This window comes from Podarcis gaigeae (assembly GCF_964106915.1).
Source record: "Podarcis gaigeae genome assembly, chromosome: 8".
Lineage (NCBI taxonomy): Eukaryota > Metazoa > Chordata > Lepidosauria > Squamata > Lacertidae > Podarcis > Podarcis gaigeae.
Genome location: NC_139684.1, coordinates 77,254,977 through 77,276,980, shown reverse-complemented (window position 1 = coordinate 77,276,980; position 22,004 = coordinate 77,254,977). Strand labels below are relative to the sequence as shown.

The following is a 22,004-nucleotide window of genomic DNA, read 5'->3' as shown; positions in this document are numbered from 1 at the left end:
TCCAGTAGCACCTTAAAGACCAACTAAGTTGTTCTAGGTATGAGCTTTCGTGTGCATGCACACTTCTTCAGATACCTGATGGACTTCCATTTCATGCGGCTCAATGTGGTGCCTTCCATAGTTCCAGTTACAGATAGGTAGCCGTGTTGGTCTGCCATAGTCAAAACAAAATAAAAAAATTCCTTCCAGTAGCACCTTAAAGACATCTGAAGAAGTGTGCATGCACACGAAAGCTCATACCTAGAACAACTTAGTTGGTCTTTAAGGTGCTACTGGAAGGAATTTTTTTATTTTGTTTTGACATATCTACCCTTTTGCATGACACTTGTCCCATTAAACTTTAATTAGTTTAATGTAAATGCCCAGTGCGCTTCCATCATCACAAGTCCCACTACAGCAGAGTATTTCGCACAGCAGTTGAAGAAGGGCAGGAGAGGCAGTATCTTTTCAAAGAGGAGTCTTGGAGCATGCGGTTTGTAACTCAAAGATAAGGTTTATTTACAAAACAAAAAACAACCCTGGCGAAGAACCACACATCTCAGCAAACACGCCCAAAAAAGGGGAGAAGGGAAGAACAAACACACGGGAGACTATTTATACAAACTCATGTTCCTGGAAGCCTAATGACCTCCAGCTGCTCAGTGATTAGAGCGTTTCTGCTACCCTTTAACCCTTTGATAGCAACAACACTTCCTTAAGAAGAACAACACATTGTACTACTTTACCATCTCAAGAAATCTCTTGCACCAACCTCTATCTCCTTTGTGCAGCAACATCTCTGACATGTACCTACTGTCATGAAAATAGTACCTCATGTGAAGCTCCAGATAGTCGTGGCTGCCGTGATGATCAAACCTGTTCCTCTGGTGCTCTGCATAACAACATAGGTGAGCTGAATCTTCTCACTTACTTTTGGTCACTTCAAGGAATGAGTTTCTTGTGTAAATTAGCATTATTTATTATTTATTTATTGCCTTTATATCTCAACTTTTCTCCAAGGAGCACAAGGTGGCGTATATGGTTCTTCTCTTATGCATTTCACCTTGTGAGGGATATTAAGCTGAGAGGCAGGGACTCTCCAAGGTCACTCAGTGAGCTTCATGGCTAAGTGGGGATTTGAACCCTGGCATCTCAGATTCTAGTCTAGTCCAACACTCAGCATCAATACTCAGCCACATAACCTTAGTCCAGCCTTCCTTTTCTTTTTCCATCACACGCAGGCTTCATCAGAGAGAACCTGGCATGCATCAGGCTGGGGTTTTGGCCCTTTAGAAATTTCTGGACTACTGCTCCCATCCACCTCAGCCAATTGATAGAGATGGTGCAAGCTGTAGTTCAGTAAATTCTTTGCTTATTGTAACGTGGGGCTGCCCTTGAGACTGACCCAGAAACTCCAGCGAGTGCAGAATGCAGCGGCAAGACTCCTTATGGGGTCTTCGCCGTGGGATCCCATTCACCCAGTGCTATACCAGCTGCACTAGCTCCCGGTGGAGTACAGGATCAGGTTTAAGGTGCTGGTTTTAATCTTTAAAGCCATATATGGCCTAGGACTCTCGTACCTACGGGACCACCTCTCCTGGTATGTCCCACGGAGGACCTTACAGTATTCAAATAAATTTGGGGGGGGAGATTCCGGGCCACAGGGAGGTCAGACTGGCCGCGGCCAGAACCAGGGCTTTTTCAGCTGTGGCCCTGATCTGGTGGTACACTCTACCACAAGAAATTAGGGACTTGACATCTTTCCACAGGCCTGAAAGACAGAGCTGTTCCACCAGGCCTTTGACCAAGGCACAGTCTGACCCCCCCCCCTTCTGTAATATTCATAGAACTCTAACTCAATGATTGCTATTAATTTGATTCTGAACTGATTCTAGAATGTATTTTAATTAATTGACTGTGCTATTTTATGTACACGCGGGACACGGGTGGCGCTGTGGGTAAAACCTCAGCGCCTAGGACTTGCCTATCGTCAGGTCGGCGGTTTGAATCCCCGCGGCGGGGTGCGCTCCCGTCGTTCGGTCCCAGCGCCTGCCAACCTAGCAGTTCGAAAGCACCTCCGGGTACTGCTTACCAGCGGGAAGGAAAAAGGCGTTCCGTGTGCTGCGTTGGCTTGCCAGATGCAGCTTGTCACACTGGCCACGTGACCCAGAGGTGTCTCCAGACAGCGCTGGTTCCTGGCCTATAGAGTGAGATGAGCGCACAACCCTAGAGTCTGGCAAGACTGGCCCGAACGGGCAGGGGTACCTTTACCTTTTACCTTTTATTTTATGTACACTGTGCTATTTTTACCTGTTGTTAGCCACTCTGAGCCCGACTTTGGCCAGGGAGGCTGCAATACGAAATTATTATTATTATTATTATTATTATTATTATTATTATTATTATTAGCCACAAATTAGCCACCACTGCATTTACTAGCAGTCCACACTACACCAGAAGCAGTGAACTCTGGTTTGGTTTTGGTTTGCCTTCCATCATAAGCCAAGGTATTAAGTTTAATATATTATTACAAATTCAATGCAAGGATCACTTTGGGCACCTACAAGTTCTTTCTCTCATTGCTTTCACGCCAGCTATTCCAGATGAGATATTACAACGGGGGGAAAGGTTTTCTAGCTACCCTATCTCTCCTTCTTGCATTACTCCTACTAACATCCTGTGAAAGAAGAGAAGAAGAAGAAGAGTTTGGATTTGATATCCCGCCTTTCACTCCCCTTCAGGAGTCTCAAAGCGGCTAACAATCTCCTTTCCTTTCCTCCCCCACAACAAACACTCTGTGAGGTGAGTGGGGCTGAGAGACTTCACAGAAGTGTGACTGGCCCAAGGTCACCCAGCAGCTGCATGTGGAGGAGCGGAGACGCGAACCCGGTTCCCCAGATTACGTGGCTACTGCTCTTAACCACTACACCACACTGGCTCTCCAGAGGTGTGATATGATGTCATCCTCAGAGACCCTGCCACCTTCAAATTTATACAGGGTGGTGGGACACTCACTGTTCAATGACACTAAGACTAAGCCATGCATCTTCACTGTCTGTGAATTTTGGAGCAATTCATGGGATTGTTGGCTCAAGAGCAGCCACATCTTCATTTTATCTTGAGCGTCTTGTGATTTAAGAATGCAATGAAGGGCTATATGGTCCTTTGGCTTCATAATAGTTCCTGGGACATTGGTTATTTCTAGGTTTCAGCTTTCAGTTCTCACCTTGCTTGCATGCCCATCTGAGAAATCAGGTGACTTTTTCATCTGCTACATCTTTCAACTAGAATATTCCAGACAGACAGATCTATTCCAGTCTCTGCTAAGGGTAGGTGAATTTGTCAATTTTTGTTACTCTCACTTTCTCATTCTCCCCAAACTTCAATTTCTGCACAGTAAATAAGTAAATGAATAAATAACTCACTAAAATGCACCACCATTTAAGAGCAATTTTCTCCTCAAAAATATTTTCATGCAGTTGCAAACCATTTTGCCTAATACAAAGTAACTCTGTTGGTTGTTTTAACTCATGTAGCTGGGTGGCATTCAACTAGGTCAGGGGTCAGCAGGAGGATAATCTTGTTTTGGTTCATTTTCTTGGTTCAAAAACTGTGCATTATGTAGTTTCTCACTGAAGAATAAAATGTAGTAAAAGGGAAGTATCATTGAAAATATATACATTTAGAGGGAATTAACCAGAGTTTTTGCAGATCTTGTGATTTATTTCCTTTTGTTCTTTTCAGTTCCAGAGATTGAAGTGACAACTTTCCAGGGATGTATTTATTCCAATTTTTGCCACTCAGGTGATTACAGCTTCAGTGCATCTCAAGGTAAATTCCTCCAGCTGAAGGTCTACTGCTGCAAAACAAATGAGTGCAACAAGGAACCTGTCCACCGTGAGTATCTGCATCTCTGAAGATTAAGGGCTTATAAAAACAGTGCTTTTTCTGGCAGAACATGATGGAACACCTTTCTGCCACCTTTTGGGGGGAAGGATGCAGGAGGGCTCTGGGACCCCATCAGATCACCTCCTTTCTTAAGCTGGGCAAATTCTCCCCATGCTTGGGAAAGCAGGCATGAGTCTTAGACAGGATCCTGGAACCTGCTGCCTCCTTCCCAAATCCAGATGGGATTTGGGAAGGTGGTGGGAGCACTCTTGGCCCCATCAGAGCATCACACCAACTTACCTAAGCTGAGCAATGCTTCTCAGACTTAGGGAAGGAGGCACTAGGCTATGACAGTAGCCAGGAACCTTGCTTTCTCCTACCCAAAGCCACCCATCTCCGGTAGAGGGGGCTGGGTGTCAGAGTGCTCAGGCCAGTAAGTCAAGGACAGGGGCTTCCCTGTGGAGCTGGTAATCAGTTTGCCACCCTTGAGGTATTGTAAGTGTGCCAGCTGCCTTTCAAGGCCCATTCACTTGGAGTATCTTCTGAGTAGACATTTGTAGAAGTGTTAGAAATCCTTTGACACTTTATTTAATTAAATTAAATTCATTGCTTGATTGTAAAAAAATAAAAATAAAAATCCAAAAAAGGTAAAATAACAATAAAGTAAAAGCACATTAAAACTTACATCTATTGTATAAACATGGATAGGCTTGTCTCAATGTTTACAGCAGGCACCCATTTTTGTTTCTAGAAAAAAGGACTGTATGAACCAATGATATGCAGTGTGTCAATTAGTTACAAGAAAAGTATAGAATTCTGTCTTTTGGTCCATTCAGATGCGGGATGCAAGGGACTAAGAAGTATCTATGGTTGATCCTTGAATCTGGAATGAGTGGAGTAGATGATCACTTCCTTACATACATCTATCACATTTCAAACAAGCAGTCAGTGGGGCTGAAAGAAGAGAAGTAGAAATATGGGAAATATGGGCATTGCTCTCCCCAGTGTGGATTCTGGGCCTGCCCACTACTTGCTTGCACACACACACACACACACACACACACAGAGAGAGAGAGAGAGAGAGAGAGAGAGAGAGATTACATCCAAGAGAATGCAGCTGTCTGTACCTTCAGACACAGAGAGTTAGAATCAGAGAGCAGATAGCTAGCCTGATACATTTCTACCATGTGAGAACTCCAGAAAATACACAAAAAATAGTGTGCATGACAAAAGGTGAAAGACAAAAACATTTTTTATAGATGCTCAGCAGAGGTGCCTGTTCTGCAAAGTTGATGGCAAATGTAGGACATGATGTGGAGGTAGCATGTCCAGCTAGGGTCAGAAGTTACTAAAAGGCATGAAAAAAAAATCAAAATAAAGGTACAATAAAGAGACTGGGGAATGAGGTGTATCCATATGCTGACTGTAGGTTTTTATTTTGGTAGTTACACCACGTGAAGATCTTTCCCCCAATGGTCTACAGTGCCCAGCCTGCTTCAGAAAGACCGGTTTTTCCGGCAAAACAGGTTGCCCACAAGAGGGGAGTGTCAGCTGCCTTGCCAATGAGACCAAGTGCATTAACTATTCTAGCAGGATGTTATGTGAGTAATATTGCCAATGGGTCAAGAAACACAACTCCTCTCTGTCTCTCTCACTTCAAGAAAAGTAATGACTGATATTATTTTGCATTTTATTTATGATAGGTGTGTATAGCTTTGATTTCTTTCTCTGAGGGAAAGGGCAATACTCTACTCCTGTTCTGGATTCCATACTATCTGCATATGAATTGCATAAGAACTGGAGGAGACAGGCTCACTCAAGGGTAGGGTTTTACCTTGTGTAAGACTGGGAAGCCTACAAAAGTACAGCACACTCCTTACAGCACACCTTTGTCCTGAAATGCACAAGGTGCATCAGAGCAGAGGGGTACAAGGGAGGGTGCAGGACCAGCCAGCACATCACTGCTTCTCCTCACAACAGTATGCACCATTGGGTGCTGGTCCAGGAGTACCCACTCACCTTGGCCTAACATTCGAAAGTAAAGGAGGCTGGGAGAAAGGAGGGCCACTACTAGTGCATCTCTCTTCATCTATCTTCATAAATAAGTTGCATTGTGTTTATTGAAACTTACTGCATCACAAGTGTGCAAAAGAACTGCAGTCTTAGCCTAGCAAAATACATGGGGTGGGAGACCAGGGCTTTTTTTCAGCCAAAACTCATTTCCAGCAACTCTCAGGTAGGCCCCATTGCCATTCTAAGAGAACAAGGGAGGTACTCATGTTGAGTTCCGGCACCTCTTTTTCTAGAAAAATAGCACTATGGCAGAGGGCAACTTCCTGTTCACAATGCATCACCATGGTGCTAGCCAGGAAACTCAAATTCAAAGCAAATAATCAGCAGGCAATCCTATTCTCTCTTTTCTTCTTTTACAGCACAGCATAAACTCAAAACAGACTGAAAAGGAGGTCCCTGCCAAAAGTGGAGCTTGCAGGCTCTGTGTTTGGCAGGGATCAACTGTAATATTGAGAACTTGATCCCAATGCCAGCACAGCTTCCTGTTGGTGCCACTTAGCTGCTGAACATTGGAAGCAAACTTTGCTTTGAACAAGGGGTTCAGCTGATTGGCTGTGACTGCAAGCCCTCCTCTCAAGCAAATGATTCAGAGCAGTTTCCAAGATTCCCAGTTGTTCTGCTGCTGCAGTGAATTTACCTGCCACATATCTCATGCAATACAGTGTTAGTGTAAGTCAAGTGGGTGTTGCTTGGGTAGAATGGTCACATTAGGCCACCTGGTGGGCTTAATTTGGCTCACAAGGTAAGACTAGTGATAGTTGGCTGTCAGATTAATCCTACAGGGTTGTAAACATACTGAGCTTTAATAATCACAGTCATCCTTATCCCCAAGGCCCCAGAACTCATGCAAAGCTTCTCCTTTTTATTACACAGATAATAATAAGACAGCTAATAGACTCCAATTCAAAGGCTGTGCAACTGAAGACTTGTGTGCCCTTGATGGAAAAAACTTTGCATATGGTCGCCTGCTAGTCCAAGGAATTAAAGCAAAATGCTGGAATGCTGCAATATCATCAAAGCAAATTGATCTTGAAGGGTAGATACAAGACAGCAAGCTCTCCTCCTTGTTAATTCCACCATTCATGGTAGCTGCAGAAGAAATCGGGAGCCTAGTGGTGAGAGGAGGAGCTCAGGCCTCATGGGTTTTCTTTTTCACAATTAGTGAAATTCATCATAAAAAAATAAACTCATCTGGCACATTGAATCTGTATTCTGTATCTCTTTGTTTTATATATGCAGAATGAGTAGAATGCTGAGAAAGGGCATTTGAAGTAAAAAATGAGAATTTGTATGTTACTTTGTTCAGCCCCACTTGCATGCCAAGGCCTTGCGACCCTTACGGACAATATTTACGCAGACACAATTATTTTGGTTTATGCGTTCAAATAGGCCACAGCTTTATTGTTTACAGATGCAGGTGGTTTAGCTTAGGCATTGTTTAGCTTAGGCCAGGCTATACCTTGATTCCCGCCAGTCTGCAGGGTAAACCACCAGTAGGGGGAGCCCTATGACTTACATAAAATAGGGACTCCCTTGTTAGGTTTCTGTGTGTTGCCACTGTGCAGTTGCTTGGAGTCACAGGACTCTGTTTACATTCCAGGGATTCCAGACTGTTGGAAGTCTCATGGAGGACGGGAGACAGATGTGATGTTTACTGGTTTCCTGTTCCTTTGTTTTTCAGTTGCTCTCTGCCTTCCACAGAGAGAGGATATAAATTCTTACTGTCTGCGTAGTTAGGAATAAAACTCTTAGCCATGTAGCTCATACTATCTCAGCTCCTTCCCTGCGTGCTGGATACTCTGCGTATTGGGAATGTGCCTGGAGCCTCATCAAAGGCTCAGGTTGTTAATTATCGTCAGAGGAGAGAATGAAGGCCTTGACCGGAGGAGGAGTAGCTCGGTCATAGCGGAGGCTACTATACCCCCGAGGGACAAATTTGACAGACACTGGGAGACAAATTGAAATAGGATTTGAATGGATTCCCATAATCAGGGGTTCCTGGGTTTGAACCATGTCCTTGTAATGGGAGACGGTGACAGAAGCAAGTGGAGCCCTCTTCAAAGAGAAAATGAAAAAAGCTCCTAACCAAATACAATGTGATCAGTTAGACACGGGCACATTAAAATAATTCCTCATTTATCAACAAGTACTCTCATTATAAACCTCTGCTAATTGTAACTAGAGGTCTGAAGAGTTCATCAGAGTCATATTTTTACGCTGAGCCAAAGTGTCTGTCTGAGATGGATTTGGGGTTGCCCAAAATAAAATAGGTGGCTTGTGTCAAAACAGAGGTGGTGATTTGTTCTGCCCCATCTTGGTAATCCACATATTAAACACAGTACAGACAAGCATCTACTACAACTGATATTATACATGCAAGCTTACCACAAGCAGGAATGATAGGATGGGGTAATAACACAAGGGAGAGCAATCAGCAGCCTGGGGAGAAGCCAGAGGAAGAGTTTCATTGTAACTGGCAGGTCAAGGATGTAATCAAAGGAATAACTTTACCTTTACTTTCCCCTCTAAATTCACTCCAAATTTTACAGTCTTTTTCTCCCCACTCTATCTTTGCCAGCTCAGGATATCTCCATCTCTCCATCCATTCTACACTGGCTCCCAGTACATTTCTGAGCACAATTCAAAGTGTTGGTGCTGACCTTTAAAGCCCTAAACGGCCTCGGTCCACTATACCTGAAGGAGCGTCTCCACCGTTCTGCCCGGACACTGAGGTCCAGCGCCGAGGGCCTTCTGGCGGTTCCCTCACTGCGAGAAGCCAAGTTGCGTGGCGAGTTCCCTCCCCCCCCCCAGTGGAAATAAAGACACAAGACACCATGATTCAAGTTAATGGGCGAATAGGCCACAACTTTATTGATTACAGGAATGAGCGGTATTGGCTTAGGCATTGGTCCTATCGACTATCCAGCTTCAACTCGATTGCATGAAGACTGGAAAGGGTTAACCACCAGAAGAGGGAGTCCTGCTGATGCACGTCAACTAGGAGCTCACCCGGGGTCACCGCTCGGGGGTGTGCCTTAGGTCCATACCTCCATATACTTCAGACAGGGCCACGCCCCCCAGAATCCTTTATTTGACTACCCTTCTATGTGGGGGAGGTGATGGCGCTTCCTCCCCCCCTCTCATTTGCTTAACAATGCTCCTTCGCAATGCCTAACCGCCAATACCGCATACTTGTGATGAGTTGCTACTAGGTAGGTGAAAAAACCAAATGGCTGGAGCCAATTTGCCAAGTGGAAAAATTCCTACCAGGCCCCATGACGACGACCAACTGAAGTCCATAGCAATGTCAGTGAGCCTGCCTAAAGGGTGGGAGGGATGGGAAACCGGAACAGCTGGAGCGGTGAAAAGAGGATGAGCCTCGGCCGTGCCGGCCCTAAATAGGGCGGGCCATGCCTCCCGAGCCAGCCAATTGGCCAGCAGGGGAGATGACGCGGCCGAGGATTCCCTTCAGTCTCGCGGGGGCTGTGAACCAGCCCCCGTGCATGTGAGGGTGGGGTGAAGCCTGCAACCCCACCTCCTCTCCAGCTCGGAAGTGGCTTTACAGGGAACCAGGCAGAGGGCCTTCTCGGTAGTGGCACCCCCCTGTGGAACGCCCTCCCACCAGATATCAAAGAGAAAAATAACTACCAAACGTTTAGAAGGCATCTGAAGGCAGCCCTGTTTAGGGAAGCTTTTAATGTTTAATAGGTTATTGTATTTTAGTGTTTTATTGGACTGTGGCTCCCCACAGAGGCAGAGCAAGGTGGGTGTGGTGGAGCGTCCCACCCCAGGTGTCATCCCTGAAGGGAGGCTGACAAAATCCCGCCCGGGCTCAATCACAGCAACGCTGGATTGCACCAGACGGCCTGGCCACCACACCAGATCATACCCCCCCAGCCTGACCACCACACCAGCTCACCTCCCCCCCCAGCTGGGTGTGATCATCCTGCCTCCTGGGTCGGGAGTAGCAGGCAGGCGGCACACCGTTATCCTATGCTCCAGGCTGGAGGAGGCAGGCAGGCGGGGGAGAAGACTAAAAGGAGGCAGGTGAGCAAACAATGGAGGGGGCTGCACATGGGCACAGTGCACCCTGTCCTGTCCCTATGGGTGCCATGCGCCCCATCCCACCCATCCCTATGAGTGCCGCGTGCCCTGTACCGTCCATCCCAATGGATGGTTCGACCCACCCCTATGGGTGGTTCACCCTGCCTCTGGGCGTGCTGCCCCAGGTACCTAAGAGGCTTCCTCCATCACTGGCTCCCCAACAATGGAAGTAGATGAACCAACTTCTGGGTCAGCTTTGGCTGTAAACCCAGCAAAGGCACTGTGGTCCCACTCCCCAGCATTCACCCAAAATATGGATGTGAGACCTCAAGTGTATCCCTAAGTCCCACCAGGCTGATCCCTGAAAGGCATCCTAAACCAAATAATTCTGTAGTGTGTCTAAGGTTTTCTTCTCTCCAACTGCTTCCCTTGCCTACACTCAATGCAAGGTAGCTACACCAATTTCTGTCCACTTTCTTCTTCCTATATCTTGCTATAATAAATGGTATCACAACATAGTGGAGGCCTCCTCATAAGGATGATCATTGTCTTTTACTTCCACATACACACTTTTACTTTCTACCTCAACCTTGCATCCCTACACCGCATTTGATGGCTGCACTGCCATTGGCTCATCCCACTGCTGGGCTGCACTAATGGCCTTTTGAGTTAATCTGCAGCTGAACCAACAAGGGCTTCCTCAACTGCATCTTTGCACATTGATTGGTACCTTCGACTTGACTGTTCAGAGTGACGAAGAGTCATTGAGAGAATGATCCTGTTTATGTTGTTTGTGGAGACAGCAGGCTCCATGCTGTGTGAGGTTTCGAGTCATTGACTTGAAAGTCATTGACTGAGTCATTGACACCAGCAATTGAGCCCCAGACCTCAATGAACCATTTGTTCCCAGGTGTTGCCCACAGCATGAATCCTTCGCCTATAAATATCTGAAAGTAAAACCTCTTCCTGCATCAGTTCTCTTAGCTGGTCCATCTCTGAGTTTCCTGATCTCTCAAAAATGATGACAACACTTCTGAGCACATGCTTCCTCTTGGGTCTGCTTTCTCCAGTTGAGTAGGAACCAGTGCAATGGGATTCATTTTATAATCTTTGTTGTTGTTTAGTCGTTTAGTCGTGTCCGACTCTTCATGACCCCATGGACAAGAGCACACCAGGCACTCCTGTCTTCCACTGCCTCCTGCAGTTTGGTCAAATTATCATCTTTAGATGACTGCAAAAATGTTTGCTCCTTGGGCAAGAATGTGAGTGAGGACAGGATAGCAGCATAATAGAGAGTCAGGACTGCTGGCTTACCAAGGAGAGTAAACTCAAGTTTAAGCACTTCAGCCTTGGTGACCAAGTATAGTCAGTTGCAAACATGTATTTCTGTGATGGAGGAATCTGATTAACCATACTAATAAGTGAAGGCCACAGTTTCCAGGATACTTAGGATAGCCATTCAATCTAGAATATATTATTTATTCATTAATATATATATATTGCTTCATTCCCAAATGGCTTCTGTGCTATTTAGAAAACAATAGCAACAAAAGAAATCTGCATCTTTTTTTAAAATCCAGAATGATTAAAATATACACTATAGTTAAAATAGCCAATATAAGCCAAACCTTAACATATAAACTACCCTGATTAAAAGGTAATCCCTCCTCTCTCTCTCTCTGTATACATTCACACCAACCATTACCTGCTTCTCTAACATCCTTGTCCTTAGTAAGTGTTCCCTAAGCCAGGCTCTCTTCCAAGACCAAAGTCAACTAATAGGGAAACGGTGTGTGAGTGAGAGATGGAGTGGGACGAAATCTCAAGTACTAGAGCAGCAATGAGCATTTCACGTATAGTTCATAACTTTATTGAACAAGCCAAAGGCCATGACAAACTTGTAGCAATGGTATTAATAAAAGAATACAGAGCAGACATCCATAATATAAGCTAACTCCCATGATGTAAGAGAGAGAAGATACCAGAGACACCAACAAACTAAATTCTAGCTTGATTTCAGATTAAACCTAACAATCACCAAAACCAACTTGGCCCCCAATTCCATATAGTACAGCACAGGAAAATGTTGCATTGGCATAGAAGCAATTTAAACACACACGATGTCAGTATATGGAAACATCAAAGCTGCAGACACCCAGATTGTTGACATCACATGATGCGCCTATCTGTGGGAAAGAAGAATTTCCCAGGACATTCACAGGCTGGATAAGTCTTTGTGAAGAGTGTAACTTGAAACCTTCTGTGTGCGCACGTTCAGGAAGTTTGTCAGACGTGCTAGAAGAACTGAACTGAAAGGAAGTGTTTTTCTCTAGTGCTGTAATGTCAGAAATAAACATCATGTAAATAGATTTCTGACTTATTTTCTTTCCATTGCAGAAGCAGGAAGGAGGGGTTGTGCATTTTACCCACGCTTGGGAAAACGTCGCCTATCAAAATCTCCCTGTTCTGTCTGGATATCAACCAGAGGAGGTTACTGGTAAGCAAGCTCTGAGGACAGTGAGAGGCGCCAGCCTCTATGGAGGGGGCTTGCAAACCAACAAGTGGTAGCAGAGCCCGATGGTTGCAACAACAAGACGGCTGAGCACCAGGTGGGAGATTTTTTTTTTGCTGATAAGCAGCGATCCACGTACCTCTGCTATGCTGATTTATGGCTGGATGGTGAACGCGAATTGAAAAGTCTTCAGTTCCCTGAGAAAAAGGCTCCTGTTTTGGATAAAACAGAGCGGAGAGAGGCCAAATACTTCGCATTCCAGAGCTGATAAGAAGTTCCGTTGCTAAGCGACAGGTCGTGAGTACTTTTTGAGCTAAATTTATGGGCTGGTTAGCTTAAAGAGCATAGAGAGAAAAGAAGCTTCAAAAACGAAAGCAAAGCTGGGTGTTTTTCAGCGACGCTTGTTGTAAACAAACTGTTGGAAAGGGGACTTTCCAAGAAGAGCACAGCTTGCTGATAGCTGTTGGATTGCAGCAAAGGCTTATTGTTTACAGATTCTCTGTGGAAGGGAAAATTCCAGGCAGCTGGGCTGACTGCCAAGTGCAAGCAGCTAGTAAACAGGATATAGACTATTGGATTTTCCAGTTTGTAGCTGCAGCTGCAGCTTGAGATTAAAGATGGCTCTGTTCTCTCAAAAACTGAATAGCCAAAACTGGCTAGAATGGTCATTTGCAATGGAATTTTTGCTGGTGGGAGAGCAATTATGGGACTTAGTACAAACCCCACAGCCTGTTGCTGTACAAGCACAGGGGGAGAAGGCTGCAGTTCAAAGTGAATTGAAGCAGCGTGTAATGAGAATTTTGGCAGAAAATGTGGACGCTTATCTTGAGCCAGTCCTAAATGGTGCACAAGAACCAAGGGTCGCTTGGGAGTCACTCCGCAAAGATTGTGAAGCTGGGGTGGGAAGCAAGGACCGAGAATTGGTTGCACCAAAGGGGGAGAGCCAAGATGAAGCTAGCCAAATTCTTGAGAGCTCATCAAAAGCTGGGAGGAGCTTTAAGCCACAACAGGGAAGTGGAGAGACTGTTGCTGCTGTTGCTGTTGATGATCCTAGCACTGCTGCAATGGCTGTTGCTGATGGGGGGAGTGAAGCTCAGAAATCAAGCACCCCCACTACTATTGCTACAGAGGAGAAAGCTGTAGCTCAGAACGCTGTTCATCAGGAGACACCACATCAGGAGAAAGGAGCTAGAGGGAGCTCTTTAAAGTCTGAGGCTTCAAACAAAGGTCGTACCCAGTCCCAGGCAAAACCAGATATGGCTTTGATGTCCCTAAAAGCCACATCATCCATGGATAACTCATTTATTGTAGACACAGGAGTGACGCAACACATGACATCACACCGAGAATTGTTTTCTACGTTTGAGAAGCAACGCTTCACTGTGAAACTGGCCAGTGGTCAGGAAATGGAAGCAACCGGGATCAGAACTGTGTATCTAGAAAGCCTGAACTTGACTATAAACAATGTTTATTTTGTACCTGATTTAAAGTACAATCTGTTGATTGTTTCTCAAATCACTAAGAAGAAACAGGTGTTATCCTATGATGAGGAAAGCTGCAAAATCTACAAAGATGGAGAGCTGTATCTTTCTGCCAGAGAGAAAGACGGACTGTATCTATAACTTTTGATAAAAAAGATAATAAAATGTGCACAGCATGTGAATCTCAAATGCTTTCTCTTGCAGGTATCTCGAAAGAAGACACGAGAGGAAAGGCAACAAAGATTAACAGTGTTTTTCAGCGAGTGTAATCGGTCCTTTAGCACCATCTAGAGGCAATGCAAAATACTAACTTTTATTTGTTGATCATTTTTCTCAATATGTATGGATTTACACGTTGCAGAGTCCCAGAGAAACCTTAGAAAAGTTTAAAGAGTTTTGTGACTCCTAAAATGCTAAAATTGATTTTCTTTTCACAGATAAAAAGCCAAACTTTCTTTCACAGGATTTTCAGGATTTCCTTGAGAAGCAAGGGATAGCGCACAAGGTTGCTGTTTCAGAAGCTGCATGGAACAAAACTGTGTGTGTAAAAGTGAACAGAGTGTTGCAAAATGGCATGAAGGCACAATTGCTGAGTTCACACTTGCCACATGAGTATTGGGCTGAATCTTTATCATGTTTTTGTTACACTTGGGTAAGAAAGGTTTCAAAAGGTATGGAATGTTCTCCTTTTGAGAAGCTATTCCAAAGAAAACCTTCTGTCTCGCATTTTAGGGTTTTTTGATCTCATGTGCAGACAGAAACTCCAGATGGGGTGAAGAATGCCAGAGGCATTTTTGTGGGTTATGAAAAGGGTCTCTACAGAGTAATTTTGTCTGAATCTGGTCAGGTGATTCTCACAAAATTTCTAGAGAGTGCTCCTGGACAGGAGAGAGTAATTTTTCACACATTTCCCACTGCTGATGATTCAGATGATGAATTTGATTATTCTGATTATAGTGATACTGAAAGTGACACAGAAAGCTCAGAGAGTTCTGTTGACACAGTTATTGAGAAAGGTTCACACACAAAAGCTAAATCTTCACAGCTTAAGGATGGACCACTCATTACTATTGGAACTGGTTCTCCGAAAAGTCCTGAGACTGAACCAATCAGCAAGGAGGATCAGCACCTCATACGTAGGTCTGAGAGAATCACAAAGGGCGTACCACCAAAGAGGAATTCTCAAGAGTTTGCTAGTTCAGCTGTTGCATGTATTACTATTGTTGAGAACTCAAGCCAGGTTAAGGGTATGTCTAAGTCAGAGACAAAGACACAACAGGGAGTTACAAAGCGTAACACAACATTTCCTAACCAAGGTAATGCAGAAGCACTCATTCCTTGGAAGTCAGACAACCAGAGAGTTACATTGGTGAAACCAGTGGCGGGTAGTTCCTGTCGTAATCTTTAGCCTGTCAGAGGAACTTGCCACTCTCCGGGCACTCGGCTTAGATTACTGTTGACCTCCCTGTCAGCTCCCGGCAGGCAAGGTGTCTATTCAGCGATTCTTCTCAAACGTGAGAAGAACACACCACTCTTCCCTCCTCCCTGTCTTCCCCAGGAGGGGGGAGAGAGACAGACAGAAATGTATTTACATGCCTTTATTTCTGTCTATGCAGCAGTACAGAGAAACATGTCTGCACTCTCCAAACACCAACAACAGAGAGAAAACTCCACCCCTGTACTTCCAGTACAGATCAGGTGCCACACTGAGCTAACATCCGGTGCTCAGTACAGTGAATAGACTGTCCCTTCGTTCCCAGGCTACAGTCACATACATCAACATCCTGTTTGGCATTCCAGCCAGCTGCAGCTCACTGCATTGCTCCTTTTTCGTAACATCCTCCCCCAAAAGAATCAATGCGTGTTGCGAGCAAAGCTTGATCCAAAGAGGAAAACAAACAGTTGTTATACATATAACACTCCCCTGTTGTTTCAGTTCCATCCTTGGAACTCCCCGCCACTGGTTTCCCCAATGTACCTCTTTGGTTGTCTGGCTTCCAAGGAATGAGTGCTTCTACATTACCTTGGCTAGCAACTCTCTGTTGTGCCTTCGTCTCTGACTTAGACACAGTTTCAACCTGTCCTCAGTTGTGTGCAACAGCAATACATGCAACAGCTAAGTTGGTAAACTCTTTCGAATACCTCTTGGGTGGTACACCCTTTGTAACTCTCTCAGACCTACGTATGAGGTGCTGATCCTCTCTGCTCACTGGTTCAGTTTCAGGACTCTTTGGAGAAACAGTACCAATAGTGAACAATGGTTCATCCTCCACCTGTGATGGTCTAGCCATTGTGTGAGATTTCCTCTCAATGACTGTGACAACTGAGCTCCCTGAGCTATCACTGTCTTCATCAGTACCATTGTAATCAGTAAAATCATCATCATCACCTGAATTGTCCTCTGTGGGAAATGTGTGAACAATTACTCTCTCCTGTTCAGGAGCACTCTCTAGAAACTTTGTTAGAAATTACTCTGTAGAGACCCTTTTCATATCCCACAAAAATGCCTCTGGCATTCTTTACTCCCCCTGGAGCCTCTGTCCTCACATGAGACCTAAAAACCTTGAAATGGGCAACAGAAGGTTTTCTATGGAACAGCTTCTCAAAAGGAGAACTTCCCAACTCTTTTGAAAACTTTCTCAACCACGTATAACAATAAGACATTAGCGACTCCGCCCAGAACTCATGTGGCAGATGTGAACTAAGCAATTGCGCTTGCATCCCCTTTTGCAATTCTTTGTTCACCCGTACACAGACACCCCTGTTCCACGCTTCCGCTGAAACAGCAACCTTGTGCCTTATCCCTTTCTTCTGCAGGAAGTCCTGAAAATCCTGTAAAAGAAAAATTGGTTTCTCATCTGTGAAAAGACAATCAATATTAGCATCATGCACATTTTTAACCTTGTCACAAAACTCTTTAAACCTTTCTAAGGCTTCTTGTGGTTTCTCCAAAACATACACTGAAAAATAATGAGAGAAACCATCCACACACACAAGGTAAAATCTTGCATTGCCTCTAGATGGTGCTAGAGGACCAATCACATCAGCATACACCCGCTGAAACGCTTTGTCGACTCTGGTCACCTTCCTGGCATTCTTTGCCATACCTGCAAGAGAAATCATGTTAGAATCAGATGAATTACATTTCATGTAATCACTTTGATCAAAAGTCAACAAATACAGTCCATCTCTCTCTCTGGCAGAAAGATACAACTCTTCATCTTTGAAGATCTCGCAGCTTTGAGCATCATAGGACAGTGTGATGGCCTGGGATTCTGATTCAGAGGATGAACCAGAGGAATCCCAGCCTGCACAGGAGTCCCCGCCTCCAGGGCCGGCTGAACTGGGGCAAGGCCTAGATGCTGAAGAGCCTGCACCTGTGGCAGAGCACCAGGAGCTGGCCCCAGGTGAAACCCTTCTGGCCCCAGAGGGGCTTGAGGACTCAGTGGCGTCAGGTGAGCCTCCTCCAGGGCCCAGTAACCCTTCGGCCTCTCCTGATCTGCAGAGGCTTAGGGCAGAGAGGCGAAGGGAACTGGTTGCTCCCAGGAGGAGTGCTCGCCTTAAGGCCCAGAGGAGGCGGGGCTCCTGGGGGCCGGGACCGCCCCTGGCCTTAGAAGAGGATAAAAGCCCAGTCAGCCCAGTCCCAGGTTGCGGGAGCAACGTCGTTGTTGGCTTCGGACCTTCCTGTGTTCCTGATCCCTGCTCGGCCTCCTGTTCCTGACCATCCGGTGCTCCTGTTCCCTGCTCGGCCTCCTGTTCCTGACCATCCGGTGCTCCTGTTCCCTGCTCGGCCTCCTGTTCCTGACCATCCGTTGTTCCTGTTCCCTGCTCGGCCTCCTGTTCCAGCGTTCCTGTTCCCCGCCCGGCTCTCCGCCTCGGACCTCGCCCCTCTTCGTGTGGACTCTGCTTACGCCCACGGTACCTTACCCCCGGGACCAGCACAGTTTGCTCCCGCCACACCTGCACTCCCCCTTCGTTGGGGTGCATTCGGGAAGAGCCAGAGGCCATGGCTGACCAGGCTGCTGCGCTGGTGGCTTTGGCCCAGGAGAACCAGGCCTTGACTCACACCGTGCAGCAGCAAAGCGACGCGGTTACGGCACTTCAGCAGCGCTTGGAAGCCCTACCGGCTCCTGGGGCCGACGCCCCGGCTCTTGGCAAGTACCCAGTGGCTTTGCCTGAGAAATTTGATGGGGCCCCGGCCAGCTTTCCCATGTTCCTTGCCCAGGCCAAGCGAGCCCGGAACTTTCCTGACGACCACACCAAGGTGCACTTTTTGATTAGTTTGTTAAAGGACCAGGCGGCCAAGTGGGCGTTGCCGCTACTCAGGCAAGACTCCCCCTTGCTGGCAGACTATATGGGGTTTTGCAACCATTTGGAGGCCACGTTCGGCAACCCCCAGAAGGAGAGTCAGGCCAACTGGGCAATTAGGCGTTTGAAACAGGGCAAGTCTACTGCGGCCGCCTACACCATGGAATTTCAGTTGTTGGCGCAAGACTTGTCTTGGAATGACTCTGCACTTCGGGACCAGTATCTTGAGGGGCTTTCGGATGAGATACTGGACCAGCTGGCCATGATGGATCATCCCACCACGCTGGACGCCCTTATTCAGTGGAGCCTGCAGATAGACGATCAGTTGGAGGACCGTCGCCAGGCCCGGGACCGCCAGCACCCCCGGCTCCTGGCTCCAGTCCTTGCCAGCAGGACCACGCCCACAGCTGAGTTGCCGGACGAGCCAACGCAACTCAGGGCTGTGCGACCTCGCCTCTCCCCCTCGGAGAAGACGCGGCATCGGGAGGGGAACCTGTGTCTTTACTGCGGTGGGAGTGAACATTACGCCCGATCCTGTCCCGAGAAGATGCCAGTCGCAGGAAAACCGCCAACCTCGGTAGCCGAAGGCCCTAGCAACCTGGGGTCCCAAACCATGCAAGAGGGGCCCTCGCCAGTGGAATTGCGACATCTCATGGTTCCGGTGCGTCTCTACCCTCCAGGTGGGCCCTGGATTCTTACCCACGCTCTGGTAGATTCGGGGGCAACCCGCTCCTATATGGACGCTGCCTTTGCCGCTCATCATCAGGTGCCACTTCGGAGCAAGCCAGAACCGGTACAGGTGGAGGCAATTGATGGACGGCTCCTGCGTTCGGGTGCCGTTACTCAGGAGACCCAGCCCCTGGTCCTGTGTCTCCAGCAGCACCGGGAGTTGCGAACTTTGGACATTGCCTCTATGCCCCGGTTCCCCCTAGTGCTCGGGATGGACTGGCTGGAAGCTCACAACGTTCAGATTGACTGGGTCAAACGGACTGTGCACTTCCGAGACCCATGTTCCCATGCTCAATCCGAGACGCTGGCGGCCGCGCCCACAGAGGAGGCAGCACCCACGCTCCCAGCCATGTACCAGGACTACCAGGACGTGTTCGAGGAACGGGGGGCAGACCAGCTGCCGCCGCATCGGCCTTTTGATTGCGGCATAGACCTCCAACCCGGAGCGCCTTTACCAGTGAGTCGCTTATATTCTCTAACAGAGCCAGAGCGCGAGGCTTTGCAGGACTTCTTGCGCAAGAACCTGGAGCGTGGGTTCATTAGGCCTTCCACCTCGCCTACCGCGGCACCAGTGCTCTTTGTTAAGAAGAAATGTGGGGAACTCCGCCCTTGCCATGATTACCGAGCCCTGAACAAAATTACCATCCCAGACCGGTACCCCTTGCCCCTTATCTCGGAGTTGCTGGAGCGGGTGCAAGGGGCACAGGTGTTCACCAAGCTGGACCTCCGGGGGGCCTACAACTTGATTCGGATCCGAGCCAGGGATGAGTGGAAGACAGCGTTTGGGACCCGGTATGGGCAGTTTGAATACTTGGTTATGCCTTTTGGTTTGTGCAACGCGCCTACTGTGTTCCAATGCTACATCAACCACGTGTTCCAGGACTTGTTAGACAAGTACGTGGTGGTGTACTTGGATGACATACTGGTTTACTCCCGTGACCCGGCTCGCCATGAGGGACATGTCCGGACCGTGCTGCAGCGCTTGCGTGAGCACCGTTTGTACGCAAAGCTCAGCAAGTGCGAGTTCCATCAGCGGACTGTGGACTTCCTTGGTCACCGGCTCTCTCCAGATGGGGTGCGGATGGACCCTGGGAAGGTGGCAGCAGTTCGAGAATGGGCGGCACCCCGGAACCGCAAGGACCTACAGCGTTTCCTGGGGTTCGCCAACTACTACCGGACATTCATTGCAGATTATGCTCATCGCACCACCCCGTTGCCCCGGCTACTGCGCCCAAAGATGCCGTTTTCCTGGGACAAGGAGGCAGAGGAGGCGTTTCAGGGGTTGAAGGCCTGTTTCCAGAGGGCGCCAATCTTACAACACCCTGACCCCTCTCGACCCTTTGTGGTGGAGACCGACGCCTCCAGTACGGCTCTCGGTGCCGTCCTGTCTCAACAGAATGGACCTGAAGCGCCACTCTTACCCTGTGCCTTCTATTCCCGCCAGCTCCTACCAGCGGAGTGTAACTATACTGTGTGGGAGTGGGAACTACTGGCCATCAAGGTGACCTTTGAGGTCTGGCGCCACCATCTTGAGGGGGCATGACATCCGGTGGAGGTGAGAACCGACCACCGGAACCTGGAGTACCTCCAGACCACCCGCAAGCTGAACCAAAGACAGATCCGGTGGGCGTTGTTCTTTTCCCGGTTCCAGTTCCGGATCCGCTATATCCCTAGCTCTCAGAACCAGAAAGCGGATGCCCTGTCCCGGAAACCTGAAGACAACGCAGACACGGTACAGCAAGCAGTACCCACCACGATCCTACCTCTAGCTGCATTCCTGGCCACCCAGGAGGCGGAACCACTGCAGGCTCGGGTGCGGGAACAGCAGCGGGTCGACGCTTGGGCCCAGGAACGACTCTGGGAGCTGGCTGAAGGGTCCAGCCCTCAGTATCCAGGGCTGGTCCTGCATCAGGGCCTTCTGCTGCACCACGGTCGTCTGTATATCCCGCCAGGGCCACTGTGGCTGGAGGTTCTCCGGATGGCTCATGATGCCCCAGCAGCGGGGCATTTTGGACGGTATCGGACCACCCATCTGGTAAGTCGCGGGTTTTGGTGGCTCCGCCTGAAGGCTGACGTGGCTCGCTATGTTGCTGGTTGTGAGGTCTGCCGGCGCGCCAAGGGCCCTACCGGGCGACCCCCCGGCCTACTTCAGCCATTGCCAGTTCCACCACGCCCTTGGCACACGGTTTTGTTGGACTTTGTAGTGGACTTACCCCCGTCTCGTGGCTGTACCTGCCTTCTAGTTTTCTCCGACCATTTCACCAAGATGGTGCACTGCGCCCCCTGCCCATCTGTACCCACAGCCAAGGAAACCGCTCAGCTGTACCTTCAGCATGTCTTCCGCCTGCATGGCCTACCTGAGTGCGTGGTGTCCGACCGGGGCGTTCAGTTCACGTCCCGGTTCTGGCGAGCATTACACCAGACTCTAGGGACAGAGGTCTGCCTCTCGTCAGCCTACCACCCACAGACCGATGGCCAGACGGAACGGGCGAACGTGGTGCTGGAGCAGTACCTCCGGTGTTACTGCACCTACCAGCAGGATGACTGGGTCGACCACCTGGCATTGGCGGAGTTCGCCTACAACAACGCGGTGAATGCGTCCACCCAGCAGACACCGTTCCAGGCCAGTTACGGTTATCATCCACGGCTGTTTCCAGATGTGCTGCCAGCTTCCGCGGTCCCGGCGGTGACGGAGTGGCTACAAGAGCTCCAGTCCCAGCAACAGCTTTTGGTGGAGCAACTGCACCAGGCCAAGGAAGCGTACAAAGCCCAGGCCGACCGCCACCGCCAGGTGGGGCCGGAACTTCGCGTCGGTGACCTGGTCTGGCTCTCCACTCGCCACCTCCACCCCTCTCGACCTTCGCGGAAGTTGGACGCCCGCTTCACCGGCCCGTTCCCTATCGTGGACCAAGTCTCTCCTGTGGCATTCCGTCTCCGGTTACCCGCAACCCTGAAGGTTCACCCGGTCTTCCACAGGTCCCTTCTGAGTC

General features: G+C 48.2%; 1 protein-coding gene and 1 long non-coding RNA gene across 2 annotated transcripts in view; one reads left to right on the top strand and one right to left on the bottom strand.

Moving 5' to 3' along the window:
* The first annotated feature begins 2,724 nt into the window (after positions 1–2,724).
* The window catches only part of LOC310851697 (phospholipase A2 inhibitor gamma subunit B-like), a 223,610-nt gene continuing 204,330 nt past the window's right edge, over positions 2,725–22,004 (top strand). Inside the window, exon 1 of the mRNA XM_083754340.1 lies at positions 2,725–2,781. The gene's annotated coding sequence lies outside the window, so the exon portion shown is untranslated. The remainder of the gene's footprint in view (positions 2,782–22,004) is intronic.
* On the bottom strand, positions 7,324–9,279 carry LOC310850188. Its single transcript, XR_014567258.1, has 3 exons — positions 9,208–9,279; positions 8,326–8,379; positions 7,324–7,628 (listed from the first exon to the last, which is right to left on the bottom strand). It is a non-coding gene; the product is annotated as an uncharacterized lncRNA (long non-coding RNA).